We start from the raw sequence: 12,787 nt of genomic DNA on the forward strand, positions 1-12,787 counted from the left end.
AGTAGCAGCTGAACTGGCAAGAACCTTAACAGAGCGGCAAAACATCAAGATAGGTTGGGTCAATTGTAGAATAAGAGCTACTCAAAGGCCTATAAAATGCTTCAGGTGCTGGCACTATGGTCACGTTGCAAACAAATGCAGCAACAAACATGACAGATCGAAGAGCTGCATCAAATGTGGGGAAATAGGCCACAAAGCCAAAGAGTGCGGTAAGGAAGCCCGATGTATCCTTTGTGTTGATAATGGGAATTCCGAAGACTGTGCTCACATTGCAGGATGTGGTCATTGCCCTGTATTTAAAAAAGCACTTCAGATGTTAAGACAGCCTCAAAAATGATCAAGGTACTACAAATTAATCTTTATCATTGTGAGGTTGCCCAAGACCTACTCATGCAGACTGTACGGGAGCTAAAATTAGACATAGTACTAATTTCAGAACCCTATAAGCACATCAGTGGCCTAAACTGGATCACCGATAAGGAAGGAAAAGCTGTCATCTGGGCATGTGGCACTAAACCTCTCCAGAGTAATCAAAATAATTGTTCTGGATTTGTAAGAGCCAAATTTAACGGAATACATTTCTACAGTTGCTATGCACCACCTAGCCTAACACACGATGAGTTCGTCCGGTTCCTGGCCAAATTAGTGGAGGATGCCCGAATGTACTCCCCGGTAGCTTTAGCTGGAGATTTTAACGCTTGGGCAGTGGACTGGGGTAGTAAAGCTACTAACACTAGAGGTTGCCAGCTTCTGGAAGCGATGTCACTGTTGGACGTCGCCTTACTTAATACAGGCGATAAGCCCACGTTCACAAGAGGCGAGGCGAGCTCAATTGTGGATCTGACTTTCGTCAGCAGTACACTAGCGAGAGGAAATAGCAGTTGGGAGACCTCGGATATTTACACCGCTAGCGACCACTGTGCCATATACTGGGAGGTGTCATGTAAGCCGAATACAAATAGAGTACCACACAGGAACTGGTTTAGTGGGTTGGAGGACTAGCATGTATGATTCCGGCTTGTTCAAGATAGCACTCGAGGATCGACCACTGCTTTCCAAAAGTGCTAGTGAAAAGGCGGTTGAAATCATAAGGAGGCTGACTGAGGCCTGCGATGCAACAATGCCAAGGCGACGCAACAACAACCGAACCCCACCGGTGTACTGGTGGAATGATAACATTGCTGAGCTTAGGAAAATATGTGTTAAGGCGCGTAGAACCTCCCAACGGGCTCGGAAAACACCACAATTCGAGCAGCTCTACGACAAATATAAGGAAGCGCGATTAAAATTAAATAAATCCATTAAAGAGAGCAAGAGAAACGCGTGGAAAATATTGTTGGAAGAGGTTGAAATGAATCCATGGGGCAAGCCGTACCAGGTTGTAGTTAAACAACTGAGACATGAGAATACAACGCCCACTTATCCTATTCTACTAGGAAGAATTGTAAGAGCTCTGTTCCCCACGCAACCAAAATCCTCCTTTCAACTAGGGATTGTGGATCCGAATGAGATCCCCCCTATTACCGAGAAGGAGCTAATGGTAGCATGCGGTAGGGTTGGAAACAACAAAGCTCCGGGACCGGATGGGATCCCCAACGTAGCTCTTAAGCAAGCTATTGTAGCAACACCAGGAGTCTTCTTGGAGGCCTACAATAGCTGCTTACTGGAAGGGACCTTTCCTACCGCGTGGAAACGACAGAGACTGGTACTTCTCCCTAAAGGTAAGAAGCCACCAGACGAGCCATCGTCATACCGGCCCCTCTGTATGCTGGATACTGCGGGGAAATACTAGAACGTATTATCCACAGCAGGATCGAAGCAGCAGTTGAACCCCACCTAGCTAACTCACAGTATGGGTTCAGAAAAGGCCGGTCTACGCTGGATGCTATAGAGCAAGTAGTCAATATAGCAAAACTAGCAGTGTCTGGGAAAAGATGGAAGAGAGGCTCGATAAAATACTGCCTGGTTGCCACCTTGGACATTATAAACGCCTTTAACTCAGCAAAATGGGAGGTTATCATGGGGGCACTTAGCTCACTGAATGTACCTCTATACCTACGTAAAATAGTCGCTAGTTACTTCTCTGATAGGGTCCTCATATACACTACGGAAATCGGGACGGAGGAGTACAAAGTCACTGGAGGCGTCCCACAGGGGTCAGTACTAGGGCCACTTTTGTGGAACGCTATGTACGATGGACTCCTAAAGAAACATCTACCCAGCGAAACTAAACTCGTCGCATTCGCTGATGATCTTGCAGTCGTTATAGTAACGAAACACGTGGAGGAAGTGAAGTGGGCATTTGAAAGATCCTTCCAAATAATCACTCTGTGGATGAGGTCAGTCGGACTAGAACTGGCTGAGCAGAAGACGGAAGCAGTGCTCATCACTGGCAGGAGAGTTGCGGAGACCATCACACTCAATGTCGGCAGCTGTGAAATCGCCACTCAACCAGATATACGGTACCTTGGAGTAATGATCGACCATAGGCTAAACTTTAAAGATCAGGCTGAGAGAGCAGCAGCGAAAGCGTCTCTGGTGACAGCTAAACTCTGCCGACTCATGCCTAATGTCGGAGGTCCCAAACTAAACAGAAGGAAGTTATTAGCGTCGGTGACTACGTCAGTGCTTATGTACGGAGTACCCATATGGTCCGACGCACTGAGCAAACAGGAGTCCCGACGGAAAATCGCCTCTGTTTATAGAGTCAGCACTCTACGGGTAGCTAGCGCCTTTCGTACAGTATCGGAGGATGCGGCATGCGTGATAGCAGGTATGGTTCCTGTTGCGCTTCTTGCAGACGAAAGAACTGATCTGTACCGTAGCAAAAAAAGCAAATCAGACCCAACTTCAGCTGAACTTAGAATTCGGGGAAGACTGAAAAGCTTGCAACAGTGGCAATCGACCTGGGATAAGTCGACGAAAGGAAAATGGACGCGTAAGCTAATACCAAACCTAGAGCCATGGGTGAACCGAGATCATGGAGAGTTGAACTACCTGACTCAGATGATATCCGGCCACGGCTGTTACCGAGCGTATCTCCATAGGTTCAAATACGAAGATTCCCCTGACTGTCCTAATTGTGTCGGAATGATTGAAGATGCAGAGCATGTCTTTTTCGTCTGCCCCCGATTTAACGAAGCCAGGAGGTCTTGGGAAGAAGGTGTAGGATGCAGAATCTATCCTGAAACTCTGATAGCTACAATGCTATCCTCGCCTTCGGCCTGGGAACTTACGAGCGCGTACTGTACGACGGTGCTGAAGGAGTTGCGAAAAACAGAGCAGGAGCGGAGGAAGTTGGCCTGAACAGCCACTCTATCAGAGAAAGCTGCGGCTAAATCCCCCCCGCGAAGTAATGCCTAACGGCCATGCCGTGGGGACCAGGGATACCGAAGAGAGAGGATTGTTTTTAGTCGGTATTGATCTAGATCGAGTCCGACATACGGGGCACCAACATCAGGCCCTATGATACGTAAAAGTATTTTTAAACCTCTATAAAAAAAAAAAAAAAAAACACGCGCACACTCACACACGCTCGTACGCACACGCAAATACACATGTACACACATATATAGATGTATACATCGGTCACTTATAATTTTGTCTATCACAATACCTTTGATTATAAGGATGTAGACGTGGAGAGGAGTTCCCAAGGCGATTAAGTTGGAGGCACGCTTGACATTTGCGAAGCTGTTACCAATTTAGACTCCGGTAATTATCGACGGGTTAACTTTATAATTTAGAACAGTTTATGAGCTCTGCTTAGCATATATATATGTCAAATGATTATGTAGTATACTACCAACCTTTAAACCAACATATAATTGCTTGAATTACGAGTAAAGTATTTTTATTTATTAGTCTCGAGAAATGTACAAATCGATGAAAAAAAAATCGAGAATTATATCCGGAATCAAATCGATTACCCATGATGATCAAGGTGAGGAGGCTTTAAAAATTGTGTCAACACAATTAAACCCTGTTTATAAAAACTGGTTGCAACGTATGTATGCGATCGATGCTTGAACGATTTAAGTGATGCAACTTAGCTGCAATCTTTATACTTTTGATTGAACTAACTTAGAATTTTTTGCTAACAAAATTCTAATTACGGATCATCCATTTTAATAGTGTTTAAAAATACTTTATCAAAATGTATAGTTGTAAATATGTCTAAAATCTCTAAACGGGTGAATGTAAAACTTATTTACAGCAAGCTTATTTATATGTATGATATATTCTACATAAAAATAAATGGCTTTAGAAATAATAAATATCGTAATGGCAATTTGACAAGAAAAAGCGTTTAAAATTTTGAAAAAATATAGATTAAAATTAATTATTGGTTACTATCTCTCTCTTCAGGGACTTCTGATAGTACAATGTCGTACTTTATTACATTATACAGGATGATCGAAAATAGAAGCAAAATCTTTAAAGAATATTGTTGAATAATAAGCAGTACATTTCCCAGTAGACCTTTCACGTGTATAATGTTTTCGTATAATAAGATTTTCCGAATGAAATAAATAAAAATTAATGTAACTTTGAAATTAAAATGTCTATCTAATTAACGGAACATCATATAAATAGACACAAAATAAAAAATCTCAAAGCACTCGTTGCGTGTTACTGATCGCTATTTAAAATGTATATTTTTAAATCACCTTTAATAAGCTCTCAATCAGTTTATAATGAAAACAGTAATAGATGTGAATACGACAGCTATCTGATGTGTTTATAGAACCAACAAAAACCCGCGTGTCTGTGAGATCGAGTGTTTCAATTACACTTAATATTGTAAGGTGCCTGTCTCTTCACGTCTGATATGTTACTACTTCTAAATAGATCTCTAACATGTTTTTTTATCTTTAAATTGATGAGAAAATTTCACGATTAGTTTAACAAAAATAAAATGACATATAACTGCACAAATAACCTGAATTTTTTGTAGTATATTATTCTTTTTAAAAATACTGATATTAATGTGTCAAATTAAATGTTTTTATGCTCATTCAGGAAGCTAATTATTGTCAAGCACTCTTTATAAAACTATATTAGTAAAGAGTTACCTGTTGAGTTTCGCGACGGCGTTTCTCAGCAGAACTGCCTTCTGAGCTGGTGGTAGCTTCCTGTAAGGACAACAATGCCGACATTTTATGTTGATTGACAACTCGAAAGTATTTACTAGTCTGTTTGAAAAAAGAAAGTTTTTTCTTTTCATTTTAGTAATCAATAGGTTCCAGAGTAGATATAATGAGGCAAGCGCAGCTAACCTCGATCACTCATAAAGCACATGTTCAGCAGTGGACGTCTTGGAATGATGATGAAATTGATCACTTGCATATATGATAAAAACAGCTCATTCACCAGTCCCAAATAGTTCTTTTCGATGGAAACTATAATCAGTTCGACATCCTCTATAGGAGTATATTTTTATAAAAAATACGTGACCATAAGTATTTTAAATACACCATGATAAAGTAATTTGTACAGAATAATATTTAATAAATCTTTATTTTGAAACATATAGTTAATAGTTTTTCTTTATATAATTTAAACTTTTCACTGTCTAGGATGATAAAGTCACAGCAAAGATGATTTGCGTCTACCTCTGTTTGTCGAATTAAGGCTATACGTATCTAAGTTACATAGTTGATTAAAAGCTCATAAATATATTTAGTGGCCTATGCCCAGCATTAAGCGTCTGTCGGCTGATACGATAATAATGGTTCATGATGATTGAACATAATGATATAAATAAATAAAATCCGCACTTCAAATATCGCTAGGATAATTAGAAGGTACTTATTTAATTCAATTAACATTTAAAAGTGTAACAATGAACGAATAAATAGAATAAGGATGGGCCATTTTTTATTGCACGTAGACATTACGAATTACCTTCAAAGGAATTGGAGCAACGCTTAGAGACCTTGTGTTCAGTTCATGTTAATAAAAGTCCTCACTGCTATAGTGATGGGTTATGTGAAATAGAATGTACATTTACGAATATAGTTTGCGTATTCAAAAAACTATTGGTAAATTATCTAATATTTTATAACTTACATTTAGTGGTATGCTTTAGTTCATTTAAAACTATATGTATTTATTAATGCGTCATAACTCTTAGAAGTATCAAAGTTATTAAACTTATATTTCCAATAAAATATTGGCTTGTTTTAAATAAATAATATATGATTTAAAGTCGCGGGAAGTCCAAGACAACTCTTAAAAGGCTTAATATTTGTTTAAAAATCTATTAAGACACAAAAAAGATTTTTAACGTCCTAGAAATTTATTTAAAGACAAAGAAAAGTTTTCAAAGACTACGGCAGATTTTTAATTACTTATATTTTAAAAATAAATACTAGGAACTTCATATATCTATTACAATTGAAAATAAATTTAAGGACTAAGAAAAGTCTTTAAAAGCAATGAAAAGTCTCTAACAGAAATAACAAGTATTAACTAATAAAAAATATAAAACAAAGAAAAATTTTCAGTCTAAGACAAGTTTTTACAGACCAATCTTTTTTTTAAAGTACTAATCTTAAGTCTTAAAATCAAGAGTTTTTAGACCAAAAGAAAAGTCTTTAAAGACAAAGAAAGGTTTTCAATATTCATGACTTGTCATACAGATCAATATTTTTTAAAAATTACAGATCTTAAGTCTAAAACCCAACAGTTTTTAAGGACAAAAAAAGTCTTTAAAGACAAAGAAAAGTTTCCAAAGTTTATGACATGTCTTACAGATTAATATTTTTGTAAAAGTACAGATCTCAAGTCTAAAAATCAACAGTTATTATGGACAAAGAAAATGCTTTAAAGACAAAGAAAGGCTTTCAAAATTCATAACATGTCATACAGATCAATATTTTTTAAAGTACAGATCTTAAGTTTAAAAATCTATTCAGACAGAAAGAGGTTTTTAAGAACGAAGAAACGTAGTAAAATACAAAGAAAAGTCTAAATAAAAAAAATATTTTTTAAATAAAGGAACATTGGCAAGATCTAGGGCAAGTTTTTTTAAATTATTAAGATCTTACGTCTAAAAATCTATTAAGTAATGAACTGTTTCTATTTGAAATTAAATGCTATTAGTCCTGAGGATTTAACAGCCTTCTGACATGAGCTCACGGAACTGAAGGGTCCGTGAACTATACTAAATTTAAATTAAGTCATCGCAGTTCAGATTCCATTGTGACTCTCGCATAGGTGAAAGGTAAAGTAACCTCGTCGTATCTGTGTTTATTTATTAACACGTTCACTGCGGGCCCAATTTTGAAGAACTTTCAGCTGATGCGGCTGAGGTCGAATCAGCCTCAAGCTGAACTTCCTAGTAGTGCGGTTGAGACCTTTTCTGCCTCATGTTTCGGTTGAGTGTAAACAGCCGCCGCACTAGAGAGAAAACACGAGTTTTACGCGCCGCACCAGTGCAAAGTCTACCATGAGGCTGAATCGGCCTCAAGCCGCAGTGAACGTGTTAACACAAAAAAGTTTATTAAGTACAAATAAAATCTTTAAATGGTAAATATATCTCTAAAGAGTTTTAATGTCCCATCACTAGTACGTCAAAGCAATAGCAGATGCTGTACAATGATTTACCTTAATTGCCGACTGCGGTTTGCCTATATATGTCGGTTGTTAGAACGATGAGTTGCTAGAGCTCCTTTCGCTCCCATTTTACTAGGCAAAGGTTACATCGTGGCACGCAGCACCGCAACCGTGTCTTGAATGATTACGTTTGTCTAAATCACTCCTAAAGGATACAACTGTAAATAATGAGCGTCTGTTATAAATTTTAAGATACAGATAACTAAAACTGAATTCGTGGTTACACTAACATGTTATTGTAGACACGAAAATACGACTCTATTCGTGTCATTTTAATACTGATTACGAAATTGTATAAAATAAATAGATAAATAATAATTATATTACATATACAGCTAAAATAGAAGGTGCTGAATCAATTAGAAGTGAATTTATTTACTTTATTGGAGATAAACAGTAAAAAAAGGCAGTGTGAAACTACAAACTTAGAAATATAAAATTAGTTACAGTTGTTACCTTATAACTATCTCACTAATAACATTTAATTATTTAAAGTCAATGACAAAACAAAGAAAGACATTACTAAACAGTGATCGAAGATCCAGCGCATTCTGCATATCACACCGCAATAATTACGAGTCACAGCAAGCCGTCACGTTCAAATGAGGTTTAAATTGTATTGTGTGTATATTTGTGTGTGTAATTAATTAAATAAAATCAAACAAACAAGGTATATCATTATGCTAAATGTCATTTATTATATTAAGAGAGACCAAGCATGAATAGTTATAACATTAAAATTACTTAAGTGCACTAAATGATTGCGCAGAATAGACAGATAGTAAGGACTAATTCTACAGTATACATTCAAATTCAAATTCCAAATAAGGAATTTGCATGTGCTTTTGAGTCGTCGATAATTTTAACATTATATGTAACAATCTACCACAAGGTTGGAACGCTGATTTATTGAGAAGAGTCGACTAGAAACTTAACAATTGCTCTTTTAAATGTAATTTAACATTTTTTTCATAAGTAGTAGTAGTATAATATCAATCATGTAAATGAATCTACAAAACAAGTAACAAACATTTCGATCAACTAAAAACTCTTATTTAATAATATACTTTTAATTTTAGATTTAAAACTAAGTATCGGAAGGTCTAAGATATCTTGTGGAACTTTATTATATATACCCAGGTCTATGAAGGATTTGTTAAATTTTCGTAAGACAATATTTAAGTGTTAATGAATGAAAGAATTTACTTTTTGTATTTTTTTTGTATTTATCACGTCTATATTATATGTCATGGTCGTCATTATCATCATTTAAGCTGTGAAACTCCCACTGCTGAGCATAGGGCTCCCACACAGATTTCCAATAAAACCGATCGGAAGCAACCTTCATCCTGATTGTGTAATATATATAAATAAATACAATTGGAGTGTCTGTTAGTAAAATTAAAATCATCGCTTTTATACTACATGCTTATGAATATATATATACGACACATATACAAAAATTATATTTCATAATTTTTGACTGTCTGTCTGTCTCTGTTCTTTTTAATGTTTGAAATGGTTGGACCGATTTTAACGAAGCTTATACTGGCACAGTGACTAGCTGATCAGGTAAGGAGTAACTTGTGCTACTTTTCTTCGTTTCAACAGATGGACGCCCACTGCAAGGTAGAAGACTTCCCCAAAGATCACCCTGATGAATGGTCCTGCGCTGCCCGTATCCAGTGACTGTCCTCAATCCACCTAGTGGCGAGCTCGTGGACGCCACTCGAGAACCTTTCGGCCTCGACGACCATTAATTTCACGAGCGATGTGCTCCGCCCAGTTCCACTTCACACATGCAATTCTTCAAGATACGTCAGTTATCTTGATTCTTCAGCAGATCTACCCATTTGTGATTCGATCTCGCAGTAGAACTCCGAGGATAGCCCTCTTCATTGTTCTCTGGATGACTTTGAGCCTTCTTATGTTCTAATAAGAAGAATAAATAAATAAACCAAATATAAAATTCCACGTAGACGACGTCGCGTGTACAACTAGTGTTAAATAAATAAATATCTTTGCTACGAATTAAAATCACGATGAATATAAGAAGCAAAAGTAATTGACCACAAAAATTGCGTTCTATGAATTTTAAATTAATTGGGTATCCCATGATATCATTGAGTCATATTTCAAAATATTCTTGTTAATTTAGCTTCATAAACATGTCGTGAAATTTTGGATGATCTGATACAAACAACTAAATTCTATCGTTACCGATCCCACGAACTTTGTTCTAGAACCTTCGGTTATGCATTAATATTGGAGATCATATCTGCTTTCGAAGCAAAAATAAGAGCAAGGTCCGCACGTCTTCGATCTCGGTTCTGAATGCGATGATGTCATCATTTTTTTTACTAAATTTAAACTGTTCGGTATGATATCCTGTTTAAAATTAAATATACCATTATTTATTTACCAACTAACCGGTGATACCATCTCTAAAGTTAATTTTTAATATTTTAAACAGTAAGTATATATTATATATTAATTAATAATTTAAAAAAATTCAAAATATGAAGGAAATCTCAACTTTCGTAATCTAACGAAGGCATCGTTCCTGTAGTGTAATCGATATAATTAATTAAAATAAATTAAATAAATGTGTCTGTAATGTATAACCAGCGTTTATCTGGTCAATGTGAACACGTCTTTCTTTAATAGATTGGCTGGGTGATCTATGGATACAATAAATACATATATCCAGTGAAACGGAGAAATATTAGGGGGACCGGAAAGTAATGTCGTTTCTGTCGACATGTTTTACAGAAAAACCGACTGATTTTTACCGCACCGGCATTGAAAAATTGTATACTAGATGGCAAAAGGTTGTTGATAACGAAGGTGAATATATTGTTGATTAGAAATAAATACTTGTCAGAAATGTAGTCGTATGAATTAAACTTAAGAAAACGGCATTACTTTCCGGTCCCCCTAATGTAATGGTAATGTATTTCAGTAACAAATATTGAAGCCTAAAAGATTTTTAATCTTGTAGAAAGAGACAAATCTTTCCGAAAGAGCTCCGAACCTAAAATGAAACTTAACAAAGTATGTTATTAAGAATGATAACCTAAATTTTTTCAAAGTAAACCGTTATAATTTAAAAAATAATCTTAGATCGCGTCTTTACGCTACAAATCAAAATAAAGGCCGATCAAAATGAATCAACTAAAAAAAAAAACTTTACAAAGATTATCTATTTAGATCTAAGTAATGTCTTTGTTTAATACACAAGATTAAAAATATCACAGAATATCTCAGAATATCTCAAAATATCACACAATATCTCAGAATGTATTCTTAAAACATACGAATAACAAACAACTGCTTATTACTAATGAACATCTAACAAACTACATGTATATCTACCGTGTTACAAAACTTCGAGTTTCAAAACAAACACAATGATTGTTGTATCTAGAATCGATCACCTCAGCAGCCTAAATGCCAGACATACAACCTTTCATTATTCTATTTCAAATCAACAACGAATAAGTAATCTTCAAAGAAAGCTTTGTGTTTTTCTTTATAGATAACGTCATTACTGACGCAATAATTTACAACGAATTTACCGCCCACGCCGTGAATCGCTCCAGGCTTAAACAAATCGACCTATTACATATTTAACTTGCTATCAGATCTGTGTCGATCTTCTAAAATATCTATCGAAAATGTCTTACAATTGAAATTAATGTTTATTTAGTACATTCTTATATAATTTGACACATCAAATAAAACACATTTTATCCATTTATTTACATTAATAATAATTGACGATAATTTCAAACTAAACGTGTTATTGTATTATATAGGAAATATAAATGTTGGCGATTAGTATAAATTATCATTTAAAAAAATTACTACCACGTTTATAGAAATATATATTATAAAATGGAGTCCAATAAATAAATATATTTAAAAGTACATTATATCAATGTTTTCATATTGCGAACGTGTGAAAATACCACAGGGAATTTTCACACATTCGAAATTTGAGAGAAACTGAAAATATTAGGATTCTCTATTATGGCATTTTTGAACTAAAAAAACCCTAAGTGCAAGGCACAGGTCGCATTCCGGCATTCGGACGGACTTTTTTTTCTTGATATATTCCTATAAAATTTTTATAACAAAATGACCATAAAATGACCATCGATCAAGACCGATTGATACACGATAAGAAAGCTGTTTAAGTATAGCTATCTCATCAAATTCAGCTTTTATCGAAAAGCTAATTTTTTTTCATCAATAATTTTAAGTAATTTCGTTTTTCTATTAAATTCTTGTTTGTTTGTACATTTTCTATTAAAACTTGTATGTAAAATCTATGTTTTTTTAAGTTTTAATTCTAATCTTAACTTTAAAATAAAGTTTTGTAAAATAATTAATAAATGACACATCATGTGCAACACGCCAAAAAAATTTAAATTGGCACATTTATTAAAAAGGTTGCTCACCTCTGATCTATAGTATAACTATAAACGATCATATGTTTTAAGTTCCGCTTAGTAGTCAATCATTAGATTTACTATTCTCAAATTTACTTAAATTTACTATGTTTATTATTTTCGTAAAGTGTATTACTGTGTATTTATTTTTTCAAAGTTTGTCGCGCGTTGTTGCGCTGTCTGTGCCGTTCGGCGGTGTGTGTTGCTCTAGTACAGTAATACCCCGCTTTACACGACCCCGTTATACGCGGTTTCACTTAACGCGAATTGCAAATTTCGCGCTCAAATGCCTCGAATTACGCGAAAGAGTGCGTATAAATATAATATAGTCATCAACTTCTCTATGGTGTCTTGACCATCTGTCAAACAATTAAAAACAGTGTTGGGTGTTATGAACGTATTTTAAAAGAACGTAAACAAAACGTTACCCAAAAGACAATAGATGTATTTTTCCGTAAAAAATAAGAGTATGTATTGCATAAAGCGTTCCTAGAATTAAAGTGATTGATTTAAATGATTTGTATTTTTTTGTAAAAAATTTTGACTATGTTTAATCATAAACCTCGTTATACGCGAATTTCAGTTAACGCGATTTTTTGGAAAGTATCCCTCGCGTAAAGCGGGGTATTACTGTATAAGATTGTTCATTTTGTATTTGCATTCGACAGTTGATATTTGATTTAAAAATAATATTTGTGAGAGATCCCATACCG

The sequence above is a fragment of the Battus philenor genome, unplaced genomic scaffold (genome assembly GCF_028537555.1).
Source record: "Battus philenor isolate CCGP_79_NKW_IND1 unplaced genomic scaffold, ilBatPhil1.0.hap1 SCAF_19, whole genome shotgun sequence".
Taxonomy (NCBI): Eukaryota; Metazoa; Arthropoda; class Insecta; order Lepidoptera; family Papilionidae; genus Battus; species Battus philenor.